Here is a 25,416-nt window from a genome sequence, read left to right on the forward strand (position 1 = left end):
CCTCTGCATTAATGGGCTATAAAGTAAAATCCGATCCCCAGGGACCATGATACAGAAACCCTCTGGTCCTACTTTTATGTGGGTCATATATCTTAATAGGTTTTCAAGCAATTTAGAAGACAAGACAAAGCAGCTGGTAAGGGCCAATTTACAAGGCCTCAGCTCCCCAGCAACACACATGCTGCCCTGTAACAAAAGCCCAACTGGTATAAACAAGCCTTTTCCAAGTAGGAAGACACATACACACATCTGGGAAATTCCATTTTACCTAAACACACACTTATCTTATTTCATGAAAGCATCATTTTCTTTTTATTCTGTGGCCTATTAATCCGGTCAGTATCTATTTTCCTCGTTAGTTATTACAAAATGGCCACTCTGAGCTCTGCAAGCACTAGCTGTTTTCTGTGTGTCTGTTGTAAAGAGGAGAAATAACACTATAGATCCTCTGAATGAACTAGGAACCCACAGACCTCATTCTTTATTATGGTGGTTCGTGGCAACATTTTCACCAGTTTGGAGGTGAGAAAGTGACAATGGATTCTACATGTGATAATAATTTAGCTCAGCAATTTCATGCTATGCAAATCTAAGGCAATCTGTACTCTGATGTGTGCCAGTGGGATCGTATGGCTGCATGAATCAAGACTGGGTAATCCACAAGGGGAGAAAATGAGTCTTGCTCTTCAAGGTGCCTCCTGCTTTGGAATACATTCAGGAAAATTAATCAGTCACTAACATCGCCATGTTACTCTCTCTCATTACAAATCAGAGTAAACGATTACTGCATTAAGCACTCTCTGAGAGGTTTCAAAAGGCCACTGGTGCTTACTGCTGATTTTCATAAATGATCTTCAAGGATATCCCCTGGGGATGGGAGATCTGGGGAGGTCTAGGGAGAGGTTAGTGAGGAATGCATCTCATTACCATGGTGATGAGGTGCAACATGCAGCCTGGCTATGGAACCAGTTGCTATGATTTTTGGCCTGTGGGTTTCTGGTTGTTTGGGGGACTGTTCAATCTTAATTGATGGCAGACTCCCAGGCAACCTGCACTTCTCTTCTGAGCACCAATCTTAAGAGGGTGAAACTGGAAGTAGAGTCCAGGCTGCAGCATTTTGCAACTCTATGCCTTTTGGCAATGTACTTGAATAGGACAGTATCATCTATGCTTCACAGAGATGTGGTGATCTCTGGAGAATAAAGCATTCTGAGTGGGCACTCAATGAACTGTCACTATTGTATTCATTTATTTATTTTGCCAATGTCTATGTTTTCCATATGCAATATTCATGGTAACTAAGACTTAGCACCTACACTTATGGAAGTACATAGTAGGGACTCAGCTAATATTTTTTCAGTGAATAAGCAAATGGATAGAGAATGACTACTTTGAAAAAAGGAGTCCTCTTGTCTGCTTTATTTATATAAACAGCAGAAAACTGCTACTAGGATGGTTCCCCTCTAGAAATTTCAGTATTCCCCTTGATTCTACCAAGGAGAAGAATATAATTATAGAAAAGAGACAAAACATAACAAATAACAATGCCGATATGATTAGACATTCGTGAGATGAGTAAGTCTGCAAGCAAATGTGATGAACTGGAAGACAGGAGGGAATTCTTGGAGAAGTCACAGCTCTGTTTCATATGCCCTTTCTCTGGGGCATGATGAATAGTGCCTGTCCATCTTTCTCCCAGGGCTTCAAGCTTCAATGATGAGACAGCTGTAGAACTTATAGCCTCTTGTAGAAAGAAGCTATAAAATTGATGATTTTGCTTATTACTTCTGTGGCTATAGGGTACAGCTTGCACTAAGACAAACCTGTCAGCAGAGACAGGTGAAAGAATGTGATTTTAATATGCAGTGAGCCCTGAGAACACATCCCACCATGTTGGTGAGCATCCTTGTCTCAACCACACAGAGTCCTACCTCTGGATTCAAGGGTGATTTACATTATTCTGTGAATGTGAAAGAAGGTGTAGGGTGGAATTTCCCTGAGTTGGCACATTAATGTGCCATCAATTGTGTTGTTTCCAAACAGGCAATTGTGTTCCACCAACAAGCAGCCCATTTTGGCCTGAGGGAGAAAGAGCTCCTTTAGAATAAAGTGGTTTCTTAACCAGACTAAGTGACTAAGGCTGCCAAGGCAGCTCATGGGCAAATAATGCATTTCCAGTTCTCAGGAGAATTCAAGGAAGATCAATGAAATGCTCGAGTCAGATATTACTTTGAGAACACAGGAGTTATCAGTACATTTATTTTTCCTGACCAAACTTTGTAATAACCTCTGTATTTATTCAACTGAGTGGTTTGTGAATCTATAACATTATTGAGTATTTACTTACTGTGTGTACACTATTGGGTCCCACAGGAAACTCACCATCAGCCAATAAAATCCAAATGCCTTAGCTTATCATTCAATGTTATCAATTATCTGACTTCTTACTCTTTTGGCTTCAGTGGCACACACAGCCACCCCCAGAATGCAATCATCCAGTCACTGGAATTCTACCTACACCCTAACTATGCCATGACTGTCTCAGGATTGGGGGATTTGAGAAATGCCTTTCCTTTCTCCTTGCTTGACTATTGAAAAAACTATTCATAATGCAATGTTACATTCAAGCGTTACTTCTTCAAAAGGGTTTCCTGACTTTCCACAACCCGTCCTTTGTAACTTTGTGTGTGTGTGTGACCATAGTTCTATAAAACTCTATAGTTTTAATTTGTATAATTTTATATTTCTAGAAAACTCATTTTGTAGGTAGAATAGAAGTCCCCTCAAAGTTGTTCACATTCTAATCCCTGGGACCTGTGCGTATGTTGTCTTTTATCACAAATGGGTCTTTGCAGATGTGATTAAGTCACAAATCCTGGATGGGGAAGTTATCCTGGGTTATCTAATCATGAGTCCTTAAAAATGGAAGAGGGAGACAGGTGTGTCGGAGTTAGAGAAGGTGTGACAGCGGCTGGAAGCAGAGGTTGAAGTGATGGCACTACTGGCTTTGAAGATGACAGGGAGTCAAAACACAAGGAATGCAGGCAGCATCTGAAAAGTGGAAAAGGCAGGGAAACAGATTTTGCCCTAGAGATTCCAGAAGTGAAACCCTGTTAAAACTTTGAATTTAACCAACTGAGACCTATTTGAGACTTCTGACTTCCAGAATGGCAAGATAATAACTCTGTGTTGTTTTAAGCCACATAGTATGTGGTAATTTGTTACAGTAGCCATGGGAAACTAATGTACACCCATAACATTTTACTGATTTGATTTGTTCCCATGTTTCTCTCCCATAGGACCATATGATTCTTGAAGTAGTTGAAAATAGCTTTGCTATATATCAAAGGTGTCCATGTCGGGCCCTCTGCCGAGTACATTGCATTATCTCATCTGATATGCAAAACAACCCTACAGCATCAGTTTACAAAATAGCTGACAAAGAGTTTAGTGCCTGATACTGGGCTCTAGACTTTCTGGGTCCTTAGCTTCATCACATACTACCTCTATGACCTTGGGTGACTTATCTTTTCTCTGCCTCACTTTCTTCATCTGCAAAATGGGGATAAAAATGATGCAGTGGTGAGAATTAAGTTGATTTGTTCATGTAAAGAGTTCAAAACTGATTTCTGGCATATAATAAGCATTATGCAAGTGCTTAATGACAAAAATTATCACCCCCATCTTAAAGGTAATAAAACGGAAGCTCAGATTAATGCACTTGCCCTACAGAGCAGGGATGGGAACAAAATAAAGCCCACTTGACTTCAACACGTGAGAGTGATCTAAGGTTTTTGACTGAAGACAGCAACCAATTCAGAGAGCTCTCCACATAATGGGAGAAACAGCACTTACAACAACACAAAAGAAAGAATGAAGCTTTGAGAGTCTTTCTGAATGTTGTAAGATGTAAAAAAGGAGCTATGTTTTGATGGAAAAGGAGAGAGACAATCACTGTTACAATATACTTTTGCAGGTGTACAGGCAGTGACCACATCACATCAGAAAGCAGTGTGGCAGTGCCAGCGAGGGTTTATGCTGAGAGGATGACTGGCTCGGAGACATTAGTACTTATTGAAATAATTGTTCACCCAGAAACCTGCTGAAGAGTAAAAGAGCAGAATCAGAGATAATGGCATTTTCACAGACTTCATAAAAGGACATGCATTTCATTGTTAAGTGTCTCTCAGTGACCTGGGTGCATCAAATTGCTGGGCCCCACCCACTCCCATGCATTTCACATTCAGTAGGGCTGGGGTCAGGTTACAAAATTTGTATTTCTAACACTTAGCTGGTGATGCTAATGCCTCTGGTTAGGAGACCACACTTACAGACTCACTGATCTATTGCAAATATATCCCCACTGCCTCAGTCTAAGATTACTTCCAAAAGACTCACAAAAGGGAATTTAATTGTCTCAATCTAATGTCTTGGAGAATTGAAAGGGAAGTCCTGTCTGAGTATTTGTAACAGCATGAAGCCCATTAAAAGTACAAGACTCCAAGAAAGCAAATCGGCTTTATTTGTGAAAGCTTTTAAAGGACTTGCAACACCAAGGAAATGATGCTAAGGCAACAACTATATCAAATACTCAGTTCTCAATATACAGGACCATTTCATTCTAGGTAGAGAGGGTCTCCTGACTTTACTGAATCTATTAGGCCCTACTCCCAAATCCACCCCTATTAGTTTGTCCACACTTGAGGATGGGATTTTAGGGATATAAGAGAGAAATCTTTAAGAGGCTTATGGCTGATTTTCTGTATTAGTGTTTTGGCAAAAAACCATCCTCAAGTGGCCTAGCACTGCAGCCAAGGCATAGAAGGCTGACCAAGCAAAAAGACTTATACCCATTACAGATGCCACTTCACACTTCCTGCTCTATCCTCTGTTGGTCTGGATTCTGTCGTAGGAATATTATCATCCAATACAAGTAAGGTAACAAGAGGAGGAAAGAAAGAGATCTAAATCTTTTGCAATATTTTATTTCATTTTTCAATTTTTCAGCTAGCTGAGAAATAATTTTGGAATTTCTTTTGGAAGTGAATGAATCAAGGGTTTAAATTAAGAAAACGGAGTATTAAAGCATGGCTAGTTAAGAAGAGAAAGCAAAAAGGCTATCTTTGATCGAGATTGAGGGCAGCCATTGGGCAAGATGAGTGGAAAAGAATGGGTGGCTGGTCATGCAAAAATTATCTCAGTCATCCTTAAACTTAATCACTCATCAAAATGCAAAAGGAATACAATGTTTGACGATGTGGGTCATGAAGAGATATACCTACAACCACTGGAATATAAATGACCTTCAAAACCTCCTAGTTATGAATAGCCATTCTGGCAATGCTCAGTGTCTGGTAAGAAATTATTATTATTTAAAAAGTTAATATTAGAAAACATAATAATTACTTTAATAGGAAAAATATTATAAATATTTCATTTACTGTAAAAAATACTCCACACAATTGCTTCCATCCAGCAAATCCTCAACAGGAAGGTGTGGATACAGTTGTAATTCAATGCAAACATTGAAAAAAAAATCAACAAGAATGAACTCATAGAACAGTTTTCCCTTATCCATGGAGGTCATGTTCCCAGAATCCCAGTGGATGTCTGAAACTATGGATAGTACTGAACCTTGTATATACTATGTTTTTTCCTCTACACAGACACCTCAAATAAAGTGTAAGTTATAAATTAGGACTGATAAGAGATTAACAAAAACTAATATTAAAGTCAAACAATTATAACAATATACTGTAATAAAAGTTACATCAATATGCTCTCTATCTCTCTCTCAAAATACCTTCATTATATTCACCACCATTCTTCTTGTGATGATGCAAGTTAACAAGATCCTTATGTGATGGGATGTAGTGAGGTAAATGACGTAGGCACTGGGACTTGGTGCTAGGTTACTATTGACCTGACAATTCATCAGAAACAGGATGGATCATCTCTGCTTCTGCACTGGGCTGACCACAGGTAAGTGAAACCCAGGATAAGGGGGGCCTCCCCTATTCAGTTTAATTCTCTGCCTCTTAGCTCAAAGATGAATCGTTGCCCTCCAGAGGAGATAAACGATGAGCAAAGGCATACTTTCTCTCTCACTTTGCATTCATGGAAATGTATTTCCCATTCAGTAAAATTAAAATTATGGGACTAAAAGGAAAAACCAGACTGAGTGCCATGAAGGTATTCTTGTCAGTTAGGATATATGTATGCCAGGTCTTCCAATCAGTTGATTCATCTATGCCTTCTTCATAGCATTTTATACATAAGGGTCCTGCCATTACTAGCTTTGTGACAAGTTAGCTTTACCTTATTTATTAAAAATCCTTAACATATGTCAGGTACACTTCTAAGTACTTTAAAATATTATCTTTATTTTTTTAATAATCCAACAAGGAAGGCATTACTATTGTTCCCAAACTATAGATGGGAAAATTAAGGCACAAAGAGATTGATGCCCAAGGTCACAAAGTTGGCAAGTAGGAAATCCAGAATGCTTTGCCATGAAGCCATAAACACATCCATGTCTCAATGTAGAAAATAGGAGGATCTACCATATAGATGTGTAAAAATTCAATAAGTTAATTTTGTGAAGCCTTGGGAACAGAATGTGGCCACTAGTCATCGATGAAAACATGTTAGTTAAATGTAGTGGCATTCAATAAGTACTTAATTAATGCTTTTTGAATAAGAACTATTGGCTTTGCAATAGTGAATGAAATCATTATAAACATAACAAAAAGGAATTAAATGCAATTAGTAGTCTTAGTAAGGAAAAGTTCCATTTCTTGATAGTCATCTTAGTAATTACTGCTAATAAATTTCCTATATGGAGGTATTGAGGAGTATACATCTGTAAAGCATTGCCAATAGAAAAGGTTTTCATATATTTTTCCTACTCAATTTGGAATCCAGGCCATTGAGAGCCAAGGTTGAAAACAATATCCAAGATTGTCAAATGGACTTCGGAATGAGCTCTGAGAAGGATGGAAGGTTGCAGGTTGAAGCAAAAGCAATTAGTTACCCATCATGTGGTTATTGATCTTCCTGTCCTTTTGTTATCAGGACCTCAAAGGCGAGATAAAAGCTTTGACTTCAATGCATCACAATTTGGAGTAAATATTAATAACCTTTAGAACATAGGGGCTATATTTTTCTGTGAGTTATAGACAGTAAGTAGCTCTGACCCCTGCAAAGGGGAAGTAATTGTCAGATTCAGATGGCATCTTCCAAGGACGGGTAATTTAAAAAAGAAATTTGATGAATGAATTGTCACTTGGAATAACTGAACTGAATTAAAAACAACAATAACTATTCCACCTCCATCACTCAGTTTTAAAAGGCCTTTTCACCTCCATATTCTATTGAGGTTTGAAAACAGAGAAATCTTTTAATCAAAGAGCTCATAGCAGATTTACAGATTCTATGCTTTGCACATTTGGGAATGAGTATTTGAACACAGGCAGATGCTTACTGGAATTCTTAATGAGGAAAATAAAAGGGCTCTCCAAAATAAAAAAGACCACAAGTCTGATTTTGTGTTCTCTGTGAAGCCTCCATTTCTAAGTTGAATCTGATTTTGAAGAGTTGTATGAATTAGGAGCTTCTTTGAGAAGTTCAGGAATTCATTCTATGACCATATATATATCAAGAATAGGCAAATTACAGCCTATGCTTTTTTTTGTAAATAAAACTTTATTGGAACCACAGCCATACTCATTCACTTATGAATTGCCTATGGCTGAAGATCACATGGCCCACAAGGCTTGAAATATTTACTATCTTGTCCTTAACAGAAAAAGTTTGCCAATACCTGATATACATGATAAGAATTGTAAAAAAAAATAAAAGAAAAAAAGTAAGTTGGGGAGTTATTTTATAGCCATCAACATAGTCTGTAAAAGTTGTCTACCCTTTCAACAGAACTATCATTAGTTTCACTGAGAAATACTATTTTTAAAAATGATAACTAATCAATATATTGAAATCTTTGACTTTTTAGCAATGGCACCACCATCCACTCAAATGCTTCTGACAAAGAAAATGAGGATTCATCCTTAATTTGTCTCTTCTTACTCTCGACATTTGCTTCATCAGCGAGTCCTGTCATGCCCATCTTTCTTACTTAAACACATGTCCCTAATCCATGCACTTCCCTCTCCCTCCCCTGCTATAATCCTATGCAAGCCGTCATCATTTCTCAGCTGTATTTCAGCAATGTCATCTTCACACATTTCTTTTTTTGCCCTTGCTCCAAACCATTAGTCATCTAATAGCTAATGGGATCTTTTTATTCAAGGCTGATTATGTGTATCTTCTGCTGAAAAGCCTCTCCTGCCTTCCATTTCACTTAAAATAAAATCCAGACTCTATCTGCAACATGTGGACATACATGGTCTGACTCCCTTCTGCCTCTGCATTACTGCCTGCTTGCTTACTGGGCTTCAGCCATATGGACGTTCTTTCTGCTCCTCAAATAGGTAAACTTGCCTTGCCTCAGGACCTTTGCACTTGTTCTCTCTGCCCAAAATCATCTGCTCCTGGATCACTACGGGATAGTCTACTCTTCATAACTCAGGTCTCATTCTAAGCATAATCTCAACAAAGAAGATTTTCCTGAATCCTCCTCCTAATGTGCCCTTCTTCATCCTCACAAGCCTTTGAAAGCACATCACCTGGCTAGTTTTCTTGGTGATTAATCATGGTTCAAAATAATCTAATTTAGTTACATCTCATTTCTATTGCCTCTTTTTATTACATTTCAGGTCTATGAGAGCAGGAAGGGTAGCTGCTTATTTTATTGCTATGTCCACATTCCCAGCGTAGTGTTTTGTACATAGCACACACTCAGTTTATATCTGCTGAGTAAATACTTGATGCGATTATGACTTAATGGGATAAAAAAAATAACATGGTTTATTTGCCCACCTATAATCTAAGAATTATATATATAATAAAAAGATCAATGGGAAATAAGGTCCATAGGAGATCAGAAAATGAGAAATATGTAGGATAGCGTGAGTGAGAAAGATCTTTGGTAGGAGAAGTAAGACTCTAGTTGAAGGGGAAAAAATATGACTGAACATTGAGACAAGGATTGGTACTTGTGAAAACAAGATAAAAAGGGAACTCCTGGAGGCTAACCAGATATGAAATTTGCAGAAATAACAGAAACCTTATTGGCCATAAAATCAAAATTAATGAGGTGGCTGAAAGCATATCACACAAGGAAGAAAGGCTATTTCAAATCAGATTACTTAAGTACTGCAAAGTCTATACCGGAATCAAAAGAAGCGATGAGGAAATCCTCCATCACCAACATCATAATATAGGCACTAGTGCCCCTGCAGAGACGTGGGGATTGGATGGCTTCCTTGGCTGCCCTTTCTCTTGTCTCCCTTTTGTCTTTTACTCCCTCATCCCAAAGTTGCTTGAGCAGCATTCAAAGGGCTCTTACCTTTGTAATGGATAGATTGCCTGACTGGTACCTTACTCTTTAATTTAGGAGATATCACCCTCTGAAACTGAGTGGCTGAATATTCAGGGCTACAGTAAATGTTTTGTTCTCAGAACTTCTAAAGCAATTCCAATGTGTTCTGTTTTAGGTATCAACTCCCCTTTTTTGGATGCCCCAACCTTATTGTTCTACTTTGTACATTTACCAACATTTCCTGAATCTGTACAGCTCCTGCTGTTCTTGTACCTCAAAACTTTCTCGTTTTCCCTGTCCTCCTTTCACCCCTTCCTACCCATATCCAAACTTACCACCATTTTAGAAGCTCAAATGCTACTTCTTGAAATCGTTTCAGAATTTTACAGGCTATTTCTCTTAATGATGTCTTAGAGATGCAAGGTGCATGCTGTGAATCAGAAACCATGCCTATGTGAAATGTATATAAATGTGTTGCTGCATTTGACCCTTGTAACTATTTCAGCAGCAGCATCCCCATTTTACAGATAAGAAAATTAAAGCTGAAAGAGGTTAGATAACTTACCCAAGGTCAAACAGTTCTAAGTGTCAGAGTCCTGAATTTAATTCAGATGTTTGATTCTGAAGCTTGTGTTCATAATGACTGAATTCTAAGGCCAAGCAAGGCATTGATTACTTTTTCCCTTAAACTGAGGTCTGATTATTCAGTCTACACACACCACTATTGCATAATGATAATATCCTTTCTGATGGCCGAGTCCTCTATTATGAATGGCCTATGCCAATTCAAATTCATCATCAATTTGAATATACTTGTGCTTGTATTTTTTGTATTATGTATCTTAATCATCTTTATCCATTTTCCAGTGTTTAGAAAAGTACCATACTCAGATACCTGCCTATTATTTTCCTCCCTAAGGAATAAGAAGATGGAATGATTGAATAAATATTATATATTTTGATTTTTAACAATTTAACCCTTAATTCTCCCAGGCTGACTGTAGGTTTCTTGAGAGATGTTCACACATTCACTCATTCATTGAGTCTTCATTCATCAAATATTCTTCCTACAGTGAGTGATTGGTATTTGCCCAGTAATATGCAAGGGAACAAAACAGATCTGGTCCTTGACAGACAGAGCTTGCAATCTGTGTTCACGATCTTTGTTCCTTTCTGTTATGTGAAGGTAGGCATCAACATACAGTGATTGATGGAGAGTAATAAGTTCATAGGATCTTATTGCAAGTTTGGGTACAACAGAAGGAAAACAATACATGAATGTGGGAAAAAATTACAAATGCAATAGAAAATTTCTTTTCAACTTATTAGACTAGTGGTCAGCTAATGGAAGAAGTCTATTAGAGCAGAGAACGCTAAATTGAATTACACATGCCTTATGTATTGTATTTTTAGTTTGAAACATAGAAAATGAAATATCTAAACTTTTGATGTAAGACAGGGTCTTTTCTTTATGCATGGATCATCTGATCAATGTTCCATGTTATCTCTCTTACATAAACCAAGCTCATAATGGATTACTTATAATTTTCATTTGCAATTCTATAGTAAGGAATTGGGAATTTAAAGGCATTTGTTAGATATGTATTTTTTTCAGAATCATTTACATTTGTCTTGTCATATATAATTTAATAACATTTTTTAAGCAACTTGCCTTTGTTGGGTCTTTCCAAAACATCCAAATTAGTTTCCATGGAGATAAAGCTCTATTTTCACACAGATATTTAATCAGTTTATATTATATTTAATTAAACTATATAATTACAACAACAAGTACATGACTAAAACAGGTTTGGGAACAAATGGCTTAACAGATTCTTGGTAAAGATTCCATTCAACTGGTGAGAACAAAAGCACCAGAGTCACTACAGAGTTTCTCCCTAGATACCCAGACTCAGTGTGGTGCTGAGTAGGGTGACCAAAACTATCTGGGCTTTCCCAGAACTGATGGTTTCTTAGGATTCAGGACTTGTAGTGCTAACACCAGGACAGTTTCAGGCAAACCACCCTGGTTGCTCAACCCAGTGATGGGTGTTAGTGCCTTTGCCTTATAGAAGAGAAGCAGAGCATTGGTAAATCTGGCCAATTAATTAGGTAGGGTTTAATTAACAGTTGTGCAGTCTCAAACAGAACGTTCCGATCCCTTATCCAGTCACGTTCAAGTCTTATGCAACACCTCTTCTTGGTAAGGGGTAATATATACCTGTCACTGGATTCACTCTGCTTATCTCTGGACTTCGGAGGCAAGGCCAAATAACCTGTAGTCCCACAAAGTAGAGAACACTGCAACTCATGTAATTCTAAAGTTGAATGAGTTTATGTGCTGTCCCATAATCTACATATCTACAGGATGATTGCCAATGGAAACAACTATTTCTTCCTGAGGATGCCCTCCCCTCCCCCATGATGGTGTGATCTGGACTATGGCCCCATGAGAAAATCACAGTTTACTATCTATGCGTTTTCCAAAGTAGCCTGCAATACTATCAGGAGGGGGGTTTCAACTGTCTGGGCCAGGATGAACTGCAGCAGACACAAACCAGCTTCCATGACATGTTTCTTCATCCAGAGATCAAAGTGTGATGAGGTCAGTTTTGCCCATTTTCACCTTGTCACATGTGGGTTTCTGGTTGTCTGAGCACAGGAGGAACATTTTAATTGCTCTACACTTGATATCTGTGTGGTTCTCCCTTTGAACAACAAGGCTGAGAATTGAAAGTGTTAGAAGAATAGGAATATTCATAGAGAGAAGTCTGCATCTTTTCCTCCAACTCTCAAAAATGTACAAAGTATCCAATGTTTACCCCCATGATCAAACATCCTGCATATATATTTCTTCTCCTGAATGGCAGGGAGATAAATACTCAAACTCAGATAGAAAACTAGAGAAAAGGGGAACATGCAGAATCTCTAAGAACATGCTCTCTGGAGTTATTCAAAGGAAGGAAACCTTCATTTATTATTCAACTGATAAAAGCTGCTGACAACTATAAGACATTCCTACCAAGGACTGTCTTGGGATTTAGGGAAATCAGATAAGAGAAAGCCCTGTTTAAAAATGCTATCATTATAATAGTCATAATTCCATAAATCAAGCCTTAGTCCAAAGCTGTTAAAAATGGCATTTATAGGATAATCCAAATAAATAAATGTTGCATCTCTCTTTTTCCCTGGAGGCTCTTCATTTGGAGAGACTTACTTCAGACTCCATGTTCCCAAAGCTCACTTCTCAGGGGTGGTACTGTACGATAGAAGGGGGCACTATCTTTTGCTGTATCTTAGAATACATAGTCCTTTTTTTATGGTTCTATGCATTGCAAGTTTAGTGTCAGACAGTATCTTCTCATGTCTTATGTATTAGTTACTGAGGTGTTTATATTATTAATGAAAATCATGTATATGTCCAAGTGAGGAATGACAACACTGGCATATTCCTGAAAGGGTGAAGGGCCCTGTCACAAGATCTGGTTGGCTGGTCATCTTTGCAGATGTGAGCTGTGGGAAGAAAGCCATAGGCAGTGCAATTTTACAGGGAACATATGGGCAGAAATTTACAAGATCCTTGGGGAGGTATTCTGTTACCCATATGGTTGCCAAAATTCCTGATCCCTGCACTCTGGAAATGAGACTGGGAGAGTTAATCAGATTAGTATGAATGATGATGTGGGAACTCCAATGTGTGCCACCTCCCTGGTTCACACATCTCTAATGAATGCCTTCATTACGGTCTATCTCTTTCTAAAGATCTTAAAGTTGTGGACATGGCCATCCTAGCACCACCAGATATTTGCGAGTGGATCATGAACACGCAACAGATCTTAATGAACAATGTCCAACAGAATAATAATGAAAACAATCTTTTCCTTTCAGTACCTTTAATGATAACATTTTTTTAAAGATTATGATATCTACTATCAAATAGTTAAAAGCAAGTGTATTTGTCTATAAATAAAATCCTACAGAATCAGAACCAGTTCACAATTTTGTGAAACTGTGAAACAAATTGGTGAATGAAAAAAATAATCTAATTAGAATTTTTTAGAAAATTTCCAGTAATTACCTTGTCTGTATTGTTTACCACTGTGACCCCTGGATTTAGCACCATACTTGTCACATAATAGCCATTAATATTTTTTAAAGAAAAATTGCATGTATCTGGCCCTTAATTTATTATTTTTAGTAGGAACCATACAATTACTATGCTTTACTAAATTGTACATATTTTTCCTTTGCACTAATGGAATCAGGAATTGGAAATTACTGTGCTTCTCTCATTAAGGTTCACATGATGCATGAAAGGTATATTCAACTGAGAATCAGGAATCTTGGGTTACAATCACTGTTCTCCTATTACTACTTATTTATGTGACGTCAAATAATAACTAGAGAAGAAAGATCTTGGTTCGACATTAGACTCAATAAGTCACCATCATGCCTTCCTGACATTCATTCTAAAGCTGAGTGTCCTCCTCTGTAAAGTGGCAGTGCATGATACCTGTGTCAAATATTCTTGATGTCAGAAGTAAATGACATGAAGATCTTTTAATTGAATTAGCACAATTCCTGGCTCATGGTAGCATGTGATAACTTATGCAGAACACTCATACTATGCCAGGCACTACTCTAAGTGTATTGCAAGCATTAACCCATTCAATCCTCATAATAACCCTATGAACTTGGTAATACTGTTATCTCCTGTGGGGAAGTTGGGGTTCCTATGGCCAGGATCCTCACTGAACTTAAACCACCTGATGATGTAACTGGCCTGTTGCTAGGCTACCGCTTCCACTCCTTTAGGCAATAAGCTATTATTGCGCTATATAGAGAGCTCGGCCCAGTGCTCTGGGCGGAGGCAGAGACGCTAGTGCTCGACCTACCGCCGGGAGAACAAACCGGGTAATAAATCTTTTCAGCACAAAGAACGTTTTACTGTCAATTTCTTTGGTCACTCTGAATCCACAGCGAACTTGCCCGGGGCTGAAACCCATTGGCAAGACATCTCCATTTTATGGATTGAAGAAATAAGGACCACTAAAGCTAGGCATCTTTCTCAGTAACTGTGTAATCAGAGTTATACAGCTAATATGTCACAATGAAAGGATTTCAACCCAAATAGTCTAATTCAAAAGTCTGTGCTATTCTTCACTTTTCTATTTAACAATAATAGATGCACACTAAAAATTAAGGCTTTCCTTAATGATGATATTCTATCTATGAATATGTTATCCCTACAAGTGTTTTAAAAACAACTTGCATTCTCCTGTTACCTGAATATGGATGAAAGTTCCAGAAAGAAGTATGGTCCCATCCAATCAGGCTTGGTATTGGTATTTGGGTTTGATAGTCTCTAGCAAAAATTTCTTTCAGAGATGTCTGCCTGGTAGATCTTTAACTTTGGAAAAATGAGGTAGAGAATGTAAGCACAGTAGTTTGGAATTTTGTATACCATGGCTGATCCAGTGCTCTGACAGACTGGACACAGATCTACAGTGATTTTCAGTTCTGGCCTTTCTTGCCCTGGGATTCTTATCCCATGCTGTGTGCTGTCCTACCCCATAGCTAAATTCAAGACTTTGCCTGAGACTGGGGCTGGGTGCCAAGTGAGTAGCTGCTTCAGCAATAGAGACACCTGTCTCCTAGCAAACTAAATGAGATCACTAACTCATTTACATAAACCAGCAGATGGGGAAGAGTTGCATTTGTTATCAGTTTTGGCTGGATTTCAACCAATTACATGGACTTAAAATGTCTGGCCTTTCATTGCCAAACTTCTGAGCTATCTACTCCCCTAATGCATGTTTTATAAACATGGTTTTTAAGATTCAAAATATTAGTGACAGCTGCTTTACATTTTTTCCCTAACTGTCTAACTCATTAGTTGAGGCACTCATACATCCACCTTTTTCTTGTAAACCTTTCTAATAATAATCCCCCATTGATTTCTAAACATTGATATTGTGACTTCTCCTGCAACATTTATTATTTAAAAACATCATAGCTTATTGTATCATATGGTCATATATTATATTTTAATATCAACATTAAAATAGTGTTCACCAGTTAAACATAGTGCCAAGCACAGTGACTAGGACATAGTAAGTATTTGGTAAAAATTTGATGAAAAACTGAGTGAATCAATTAAAGAAGAAATAGTTGTACCACTAGCATTTGAATATTAACTTACACAGCTTCCGTGGAAGGCGGTGAGAATATCAGCAAACCCTGGGAGGGCTCAGGTAGGGATCAGCAACCAGGCATCTACCCTGTGTCAGTATTTACAAAGTGTGCTACGTGAACTCATCTAGGCGGGCACGGGTAATGTCTCTCTCATCTTTCCAACAGGTTGTTAAGCAGGGCCACATACATGGTGGACTCTCAATAAATGCTTTTAAATGACCACAAAAGAAGTGAAAACTTTGCCCTTTCCTCCAATGAATGTATACCTTATATTTTGGTGCCAGAAAGGCTGTCTCCGACATGCTGTTTGTTTCTGCCTATTATTGCTACAGGTCAAAATGAATATCAATATAATACTGAAATTTCTTGACTTTTTTAAGAGCCCAAGATTGTTACTCTTTTTGAAAGTCTCAAAAATGAAAAGATACTTATGACATGGGTCTACTTATGATTTTATTCTAAGGCAGGGATACAGAAAGAAGAATTATGATTCCTCTGCATCAAAAAGAATAAATACCTAGGAATAAATTTAATCAAGGAGGTGAAAAATGCTGTAAATTATTAGATATAGATGGAACAAATTGAAGACGTCACAAATAAATGGGAAATATATTTCATGTTCATAGACTGGAAAGGTTAATATTGCTAAAATGACCACATTACCTAAAGCAATATACAGATTCAATTAAATCCCCATCTAAATACCAATGACATTTTTGACAGAACTAGAACAAAAAATGCTAATAGTTATATGAAACTACAAAAGACCCTGAATAGTTAAATCAATACTGAGAAAGAACAAAGCTAGAGACACCACATTTCCTAATTTTAAACTATACTATAAAGCTTTAGTAATCAAAACAGTATGATACTGGCACAAAAACAGACATAGAGATCAAGGGACTAGAACAGAGAGTCCACAGACTAACCTATGCATATATGGGCAATTAATCTATGACAAAAAAAGAAGAATGTACAATGGAGGAAGATAATCTTCAATAAATGGTATTTGGAAAACTGGACAGCTATACACAAAAGGATGACACTGGACCACTACATTGCACTATATATAAAAATAAATTCAAAATGGATTTAAATTATTATTTATTCAACCCCTGGGACCATAAAACTTCTAGAAGAAAACAGGCAGTAAGCTGAGTGACATCAGTCATAGCAGTGTTTTTTGGCCCATTCTCTTCAGACCAGGGCAAAAAAAGCTAAAATAAACAAATAGGATTACATCAAAATAAAAATTTTGTACAGAAAAGGAAACCAACAAAATGAAAAGACAACTTACTGAATGGGAGAATATATTTTCAAATGATAAGGGGCTTATACCCAAAATATATAAAAAACTTAAATTCAAAATGAAAAGTAAAACTACAAAATTAAAAATGGGCAGATGACTTGAATAAACATCTTTCTAAAAAGACATACAGATGGCCAGCAGGCACATGAAAAGATGCTCAATATCACTAATTATCAGCGAAATGCAAACTGAAACCACAATGAGATATCATCTCATACTTGCTAAATTATCAAAAAGACAAAAAAAAGTAAGTGTTGGTAAGCACGTGGAGAAATGGGAACACTTGTACACTATTGGTAGGAATGTAAACTGGTGCAGCCATGATGGAAAACACTATGCATGATCCTCAAAAAATAAAAATGGAACTATCATCCAATCCAGCAGTTCTAGTTCTGGTTATTTATTCAAGGAAAATGAAAATACAGATTTAAAGAGACATACCTACACCTATGTTCACTGAAGTATTATTTACAATGGCCAAGATGTGGAAGCAACCTAAGTATCCACTGATGGCTAAATGGACAAAGAAGATGTGGTATGTATATAAACGTATGCATATGTACACACACACACAAACACACACAGGACAATTACTCAGCCCTGAAAACAGAATGAAATCTTGCCCTTTGCAACAACTTGGATGGAGCCAGAAAGTATTATGCTAAGCAAAATAAGTCACACAGACAAAGACAACTACAGTATGATGTCACTTATATGCAGAATCTAAAAACAAAATGAACAAAACAAAAAAGACTCATAGATACAGAAAACAAATTGTTGGTTACCAGAGTGGGGAGACATTGGGAGGGGGCAAAGAAGTGGAAGGGGTTAAGAGGTATAAACATCCAGTTATAAAATAAATAAGTCACAGGGATATAATGTACAGGATTGGAATACAGTCAATAATTTGTAATAACTGTGTATGGTGACAGATAGTGATGACTTATTGTGGGGATCATTTCTTTAATGTATAAAAACATAGAATCACCACAGTGTACACTTGAAACTAGTAAAGTATTGCATGTCAATAAAAAAAAAGCATCATGACTTCTCATCATGAGTTACTACTATGTAGGAGATAAAGCAATTCATCTTTTGTCATTAAATTGTGACATTTGCTTGCATGTGGCCTGAGTTCCAATGAGTTTGGCTTTGTCTAATTCCCTGGGTCATTAGCTATGTAATCATAATTATTTTCAGCTGTGCAGTTTGGTGTTATTTTTCTCATCCATTTTCCTCCTTGCCTTCTTCATCACATTTCCGCATTGATGGAAACCATGAGAGTGCCATCTGGTACAACCTGTGCATGGGGCCAGTCAAATCAAAGGCAGCCACTGAAGGATGCCCATATTTCATTACAGGCATTTGTGTGCTGCCTTTGGTCTCATGCCATTTCCTGTCCCTCCAGATTTCTCTTTAGGGAATTCAAGGGCTCCCCAAAGTTGAATAATACAGACCTCCTGCCCCAACACCACTGACATCTGAACCACTATCTCTATTGAGGGTGATAACAATTGACACCAAGTTATGAATAACTATATTTGCCGAGAATTAACATTTCCTTCATGTCTACTAACTGACTTAGACAATTATAGAGGCAGCTGCCAAATGAGTATTAACATAACTGGAAAAGCTTCACTGTGTATGAATCAGACTACCCAGACTATGTGCAGCACCCTCAACAGACTGCACAGAATTGTATTTCCAAGAACAATTCTTTCAAGTGCATACAATGCCCTATCTTGGAGCAATTGCTTGGAATCCTCCTCAGTAGATACTGCATTGCAGTTTGTGGGAAGCAAATGAATTAGAACAATTCTGCCTCCATTTTAAGACCATGTTTTACCTTTAGGCAAATGATCTGGCCTCCATAAACATCAGTGAAACTGCTACATGAATTCATGTTGGTATTCTTAGCAGTTTCATTTAGTGTCATGAGGAGGAAAGGAGATTAAAAGGGAAGCCAGAGACATGGGTCCTAGTTTAGACTACGTATTGTGCTACCAGACACATCTGTGCCTTTGCCTTTGAGTTGGCCTCTCTGGGCCTCAGTTTCATTACATATGTTTCTCAAAGTGTAGCCCATAGGCACCTGCCTCAGAATCACCTGGGATGCTTATTAAAAATGTATTTTCTTGAGTGACTTCTGCTTCCAGGAATATAGAGCAGAAATACTTTACCCTATCCCTTGCACTAAGTACAACTGAAACCATGGATGCTATATATAAAATAAAAATAGGAAAACTGGAGGAAGAGGAAGGAGAGAAAAATGCAGATTGCCAAGGGATTTCAAGACCCAAGGAATGATACAGAGGTAAGTTTCTCCAGTTTTCTCATGCATTCCTAAAAAAAAAGCCCCATTGAAAATTGATTTGGTCTTTCCAAAGTTCCAGGAACAGAGCAGCAAGTTAGAAAACTTTACATAATCACCACCCTGCTCCAGACAAACATCAAAAAAGAAATGTGGTCCCATCCCTAACAATAAAGGCAAAGAGGAGGATCCTACCCTCACAAGGCTATAATGAGGTGACCCCACACTCCCGCTGGGTAGTGTCAAAAAAGGCAGCTCAGGAGCTGGGACTTCCATCCCAAGCAAGTAATGAAGCACCTACCTCCACAGTGCCAATGGAGACTACGTGGGAAACCATATCTCCCACCCAGCAGTGATGGGGAGCTCTACCTCTCTGATGCCAGTGGAAACCGAGTGGGAAGCTTGGACTTCTCCCTCCGCTTGATGGTAATGGGACCACATGCTCTTCTTCCCAGACAGGCCAGAGTGATATCAGAGAAAGTCAGCTGAAGCAGAAGGTTTAAATAAGATCCAGAGTCTAACATACTGTGAAAATGTCCATTAAGAAAATCACTCATCATACTAGAACCAGCAACATCTCCAACAAATGAAAAAAAGAAAACAAACAGGTGAGAAGATGTGTTAGAATTATCAAAGATTTTAAAGCTGCCGTGATAAAAATGCTTCAGTGGGCAATCACAAATGTGCATGAAGCAAATGAAAAATAAAAAGACTCAGCAAACAAATAAAAACTATTAAGAAGAACCAAATGGAAATTTTGAAAACTACAACAACTGAAATGAAGTATTTAGTGGATGGGACCAATAATAGAAAAGGGGATAGAGGATAGATCAGTGAACTGAAAGTGGGAACAATAGAAATTACTTAATTTGAACAAAAGAGAGAAAATACTGAAAAAATTAAACTGAGCCATAGGACCGACCGGACCACAGCTAAATATAAGACATTCATCTCATCAAAGGACCAGAAGAACAAAGAAGGAAAAGTTGAAAAAGTACTCACAGAAATAACAGCTGAAAACTTTCTAGATTTGGCAAGAGACTTTAAACCTAGACTCTAAAAGCTGATCAGATGCTGATAAGATGCCTTAAAAAATCCATGACAAAATACAATATAATTAAACTTCTAAAAATTGAAGATGAAGAAAATAATTTTGAAAATAGCCAGAGATAAATAAATGGCTCCTCTTATTTAAAAAGGAGAAAACTGGAATGGCAATTTCTCATTAGAGATTGTGGATGCCAGAAGGAAATGATAAAATATTTTCCTAGTCCTTAAGGAAAAGAATTGACAATCCAGAATCCTCTAGCTGGTGAAAATATACTTCAGGAAGGAGGGGGAAATCAAGACATTCTCAGATGAAGGAAAGTAAAAGAATTTTTCAATCATACCTAACCTAAAATAATGGCTAAATGAAGTTCTCTGAAAAAGAAACAATGCAAAAAAATTAAATTTGGAACATGAGGAAGGAAGAACATGGTCAGCAAAAATATGAATAAATACATTAGACTTTTGTTCAAATCTTTGATTTTTCTAAAATATGTTTGATAGTTGAAAGAAAAATTATGGCATTATCTGATATGGTTCTAAGTGTATGTAGAGGAAATATTTAAAACAATTACATCATTAACTGGGGAGAGTTTACAGATATAAAAGGAGCTAGAAGAGATGGGGCTTGTGTAAGGAAAGCAATAGCTTTGCCCAAATCCTGTGGCAAATTTCTCAGAGTCTCACTGGCAAGAACTCTACTACCATGGCCACCTAGAGGCAACAGAGTCTGGGAAGTAAGTGATTTTAGCTGGGCATGTGGATTTTTGTTAGAAAAGAAAAAGGGAGAGAAAAGAAAATGGAAAAAAGCAATAAATAAACACAAAAAAATGACAACAAGGAAAAGAACATTACCAGATATCTTACAAACCAGAATACTCCCAAATAACTAGGGCCTCTAAACTCCAAGGATATTGGTTTGGAATATGCAAAGCATTATTTATGTTTATGGTTTCAGTGAGGATATCAAGTTAAAATGAAAAGAATCCTATTATGTCAGGCAATGTCAGATGTCCATCCAGTATACCTACTCTAATTCTTTTTCTCTTGACCCATCTAGAGTATTGTTGCATGACCCACCCCTCTCCCACTCAGACACAAACTCAGATCTGAGTTTGACTGGTTTTAAGGTTGTTCTGTGTCCCTCACCAGACACTAGTTCAGAAACAGGAACACAATTCAACTCGGGGCAATGAGGCTTCAGGAGGTTTCTGTGAAAACCTACTTGCTATTAAGAAAGTTAATCTTCCTTTTTCTGCTTGGCATCACCTTCTATGGGATGAGATCCCTTGAACTGCCTCAGCCATTGAACAACCAGTCAGAGATTTAACTAACACAGGAAGATGGAAAAAAAACCTTAGTCTTTGATAGCATTATTGAATCATTCACTCCACCAAACCTGAACCCTGTCTCTCAACTTCTAATTACACGAAATCATCATTTCTCTCATTTTTTATTCCCCTTTAAGTTGTCATTGGAATCAGAAGAATCCTAATTGATTCAGCTACCAAAATAGTAAAAACTAAGTATTTAGGAAAAAAATCCTTCTGGTTAACTGGAAATCAGACAGAAAATCAAAACAACAAAGTGCTTTAACGTCTATTCTGATTTTAAAAATCATTTCCAAACTATGTTAGCCTCCCTCCAATATTGGAAGGCATTGTAGAGTAAATATGTTTTATTTATTTGCAATGTTTATTTATTTAAAATGTTTTTTGCTCACATCTTTCAGGGCCTCAGAGCATCTTATATAAATGTGAATATAGGTGCATATACTGAGGCTTTACTGATACGTGGGTAAACCTTGTCCTTTTAAATTATTTCCTCATATCTTTCACTTTTATCATTATATGTTTCCTATTCCCTAAAGCTTAGCATTCAAACATTTTACTTGAGTCAGTATTGTGTTTGTTGCATCTAGTTAATTCATACATTTTTGGTGGCAAGGGGCCATAGCAAACACTGGACTAGTTACATACATAGAAACAGAAGCACAGAGAGAAAGAGGAATGAAGGCATGTTTGCTATATGTACATCCACCAGATCAGAGAAAAGAGTGAATTATTTACCATGGCACAAGTTGAAATTAAAGTACATTTAACTAGAAAAGAAGAAGATTCCTGACAATCAAGATAATTGGATTGTAAAGTCACATTTCAAGAGACATAGTAGGCTCTTTATCTTGGATCGTTTGGGAAGGTGCAAACACCCAATGGAAGTATTCTGGAAAGTCCCCATTAGGGAAATAGTATCGCTAGTAGCAAATTGTTGTAATGTGGCCATGTAATTCTGTTCTTCTTCTCTTCTGAAAAAAAGCTGGCAAAAATGACAAAAGGAAGACAGTCCTACTAAAGATATGAAGAAATACATATGTGCTATATAATTATAGTGAATATGCACATATTCAAAAATTTCAAATCATGAATAATGATCTATGGAATGAGAAACTTCTAGGTGCTAGAAGGGATCACAAAAGTGATTCAATCCCTCATTAGACAGATAATAACTATCATTTACTTTAGTACTCACCTTGTGGCAGTCACTATGCATTCTTTTTCAATCTGTCCCACCCATTCTTGTAAAGCATACCTTTGTTATCTTTCTCCCAAGAGGAGGAAATTAAGCTCAAGAGAGTTGAAATAACCACCTGTGATGGCACAACTATTAAGTATATGTATCGGGACGTAAATTCAGTTGGTGTGGCTTCTAGTTGGAAAGAAGCTCAAAGCTTTTGGAGGCAAAGATCTTGAGGCCCAGCAGGTGAAGCTGGTAGTCACCCTCCTCAGGTCTCCACCCTCCACCTACTCCTTAGTCCAGAGCTCTTCATATGCACGTTACCTAAATGCACCACCTCAGTTAAAAAATAAGTTGTAATAATCCTGGTAATTAGAGTCACCTACTTCTCTGGTCGGTGATGATTAAACTGCTTTTTAAAAAAGTGCATTCCTGAGAGAACCTCCTCTGCATGTCTTACTGCCCCCTTTCTGCTTAGATCCTTTTATGATGGTTAACCTTAAAAATATACAATCTTCAAAGATGTTGGAAAGCCTCCACCCTCCACCCTTCTTAGGTACATGTTTGGAGAGAACCAACGCGATACAGGATAGAGTGTGACACATTTTCTCAATACTTTAATTTCCTTATTCTGGCTTCTTACACTCCTCCTCCCCACCCCAAATCTAACCATCCCATAAACCCCTCTCCTACCTTTAAGTTCCTTGTGTTTCTATCATTGGCACATGCTCCGCTTTCTCCTGCATTGAGTATTCCTGCCTCTGTGCAGAGCTTTGTTGGCGAAGTCTTTTACGGCAAAACTAGTCTGACTTCTCTTTTGAGAAGCTGGGCTTCCTTCCTGTGATCCATAAAAGGTCAGTCCTCATGCTAGCTCGGCGGGGAGGCTAGCAATATTCTTGCTTACAAATGTGAAAGAGCCACTGGCTAAATTCTGAGTTTAAGTGACCTGGTTTAAAAATTCGACTTCCAGCCACCCACAATCATAAGCCAAGTGGTCCATGACAGGCACCAAGGGGAGCATTTAAGAAACAGTAACAATCTAAGAATAAAGCCATTCACAATATCTACGCACAGCTAAAGGGACTCTTCCTTGAGTGTCTTCCTCTCCAACTTTTGCCCTTTCCTTTCACTTTTTCCTTCCCTTTAAAGACCACATTCAATGACAGGGCTGTCTCTTTCAATTGCAAATGAAACACTGGCTCTCTAAACACCAGTTTGCTCTTGGCAGGCCTTACAAAAGAACGCTTAAAAGCCAGATTCAAAGTGGCAGAGGGTTTCAAATTCTGGAGTCATCACAAAACGATTCCTTATTGGTAGCAACTGGTAAGACCTGTGGCTGAGGAAGCCAGACCAGCCCCTTCCGGATGCTCTAATGGAGACTGTTCTCTGAGCTTCCCCATCCACGGTGAAAATAAAATGCTTACAGAGGTGGCGGAAATGGTTGCCTCTTTGAACCTTGTAACATCTTCTCAGTTGTAACTGGCGCTGACTTGAGGCTGTCTGGGTGAAAACAACAGAGTTGGGGAACTGCAAAGAAACGTCTGAGAAAGATGTGGAAACTGAAACCACAACAGCCTTCTGACACATTTTCGCACATGAGCTAGGAACAGGTTACCCCTGGGGCTGATGTCAGGATGAAGAAACAGACACGCACACACAGCAAAGTTCAAACCCAGCATAAGAATACTACAAGGAAGGCTTTAAAGGAGTTGTTTTGAGAAGGAATGTTCTTCTCTGTCATGTTCTTCTCTGTCCTGAACTGGAATTCACTGCACAAGAACAATGCTCTCTTCAAAGATTCTGGCACATGCACAGATAGCAGGAGCCATCCAAAAATCCTTGATAAACATACACAGTCTTTTACACAGTGGCTGGAAGCAAAGTAATTTGCAGCATGAATGAAATTTTTTGACCTCAGAACAAAAACACTTTCATGCCCAATGGTAAACTCCTGAAACTAGAGTCCATTTTAGTCTCTGTGGTCTGATTTTAATGAGGCGGACTATATATGGTGGTTTGACAATGGCCTATGTTCAGTATTGATTTTTGTCCCTTTTAAATTACAACTGATAACAGAAAGAGACAAATCAAAACCAATGTAGTACTTCAAAGAGCATTAATTTTTTGGAAGAGATAAGCTGAGTCTAATTTGGGCAAAAAAAAGGAAAAAGAGAATCCTAATGTAAACATAAAACACTACTGCTTTGTTCAAGAAAAGCGGGGTTCTGTGCAAATGGCAATTCTCTTGACACAGGGATCTGAATCATTAATATCAAAGATGTGTGCATTTTTCAAAGCTACAGGTTTGAGTGGAATTCTATACTGACAGCACATCTAGAACTGTGGTGTTTTTCTGCAATGTCATAAGGGACCTAGCTGGAACTGGGTGGCATATATTCTAGAGATAGTCTGTATCTATAAATCACCTCAGTACTCTGAATTTTGATATGATTGTCCTCACTTCATCTCTTTTGAAATCCATTCCCTGTAGTTCACCTCTATCAAGTTGAAGGCTTATTTAGTGATGCTCTGACCATACACAAAATGGTGCAGACTGTGCAGGAAGAAAGCTAACATTTCATGAATATTAAACAACTCCTG

At 37.8% G+C, this 25,416-nt stretch overlaps 1 protein-coding gene across 1 annotated transcript in view; it reads right to left on the minus strand.

Moving 5' to 3' along the window:
* Window positions 1–23,615, minus strand: part of CHL1 (cell adhesion molecule L1 like) — a 301,991-nt gene extending 278,376 nt beyond the window's left edge. The window contains exon 1 of the mRNA XM_057507238.1: window positions 23,509–23,615. The gene's annotated coding sequence lies outside the window, so the exon portion shown is untranslated. The remainder of the gene's footprint in view (window positions 1–23,508) is intronic.
* Window positions 23,616–25,416: the final 1,801 nt, after the last annotated feature.

Source organism: Manis pentadactyla, chromosome 1, assembly GCF_030020395.1.
Source record: "Manis pentadactyla isolate mManPen7 chromosome 1, mManPen7.hap1, whole genome shotgun sequence".
Classification (NCBI taxonomy): domain Eukaryota; kingdom Metazoa; phylum Chordata; class Mammalia; order Pholidota; family Manidae; genus Manis; species Manis pentadactyla.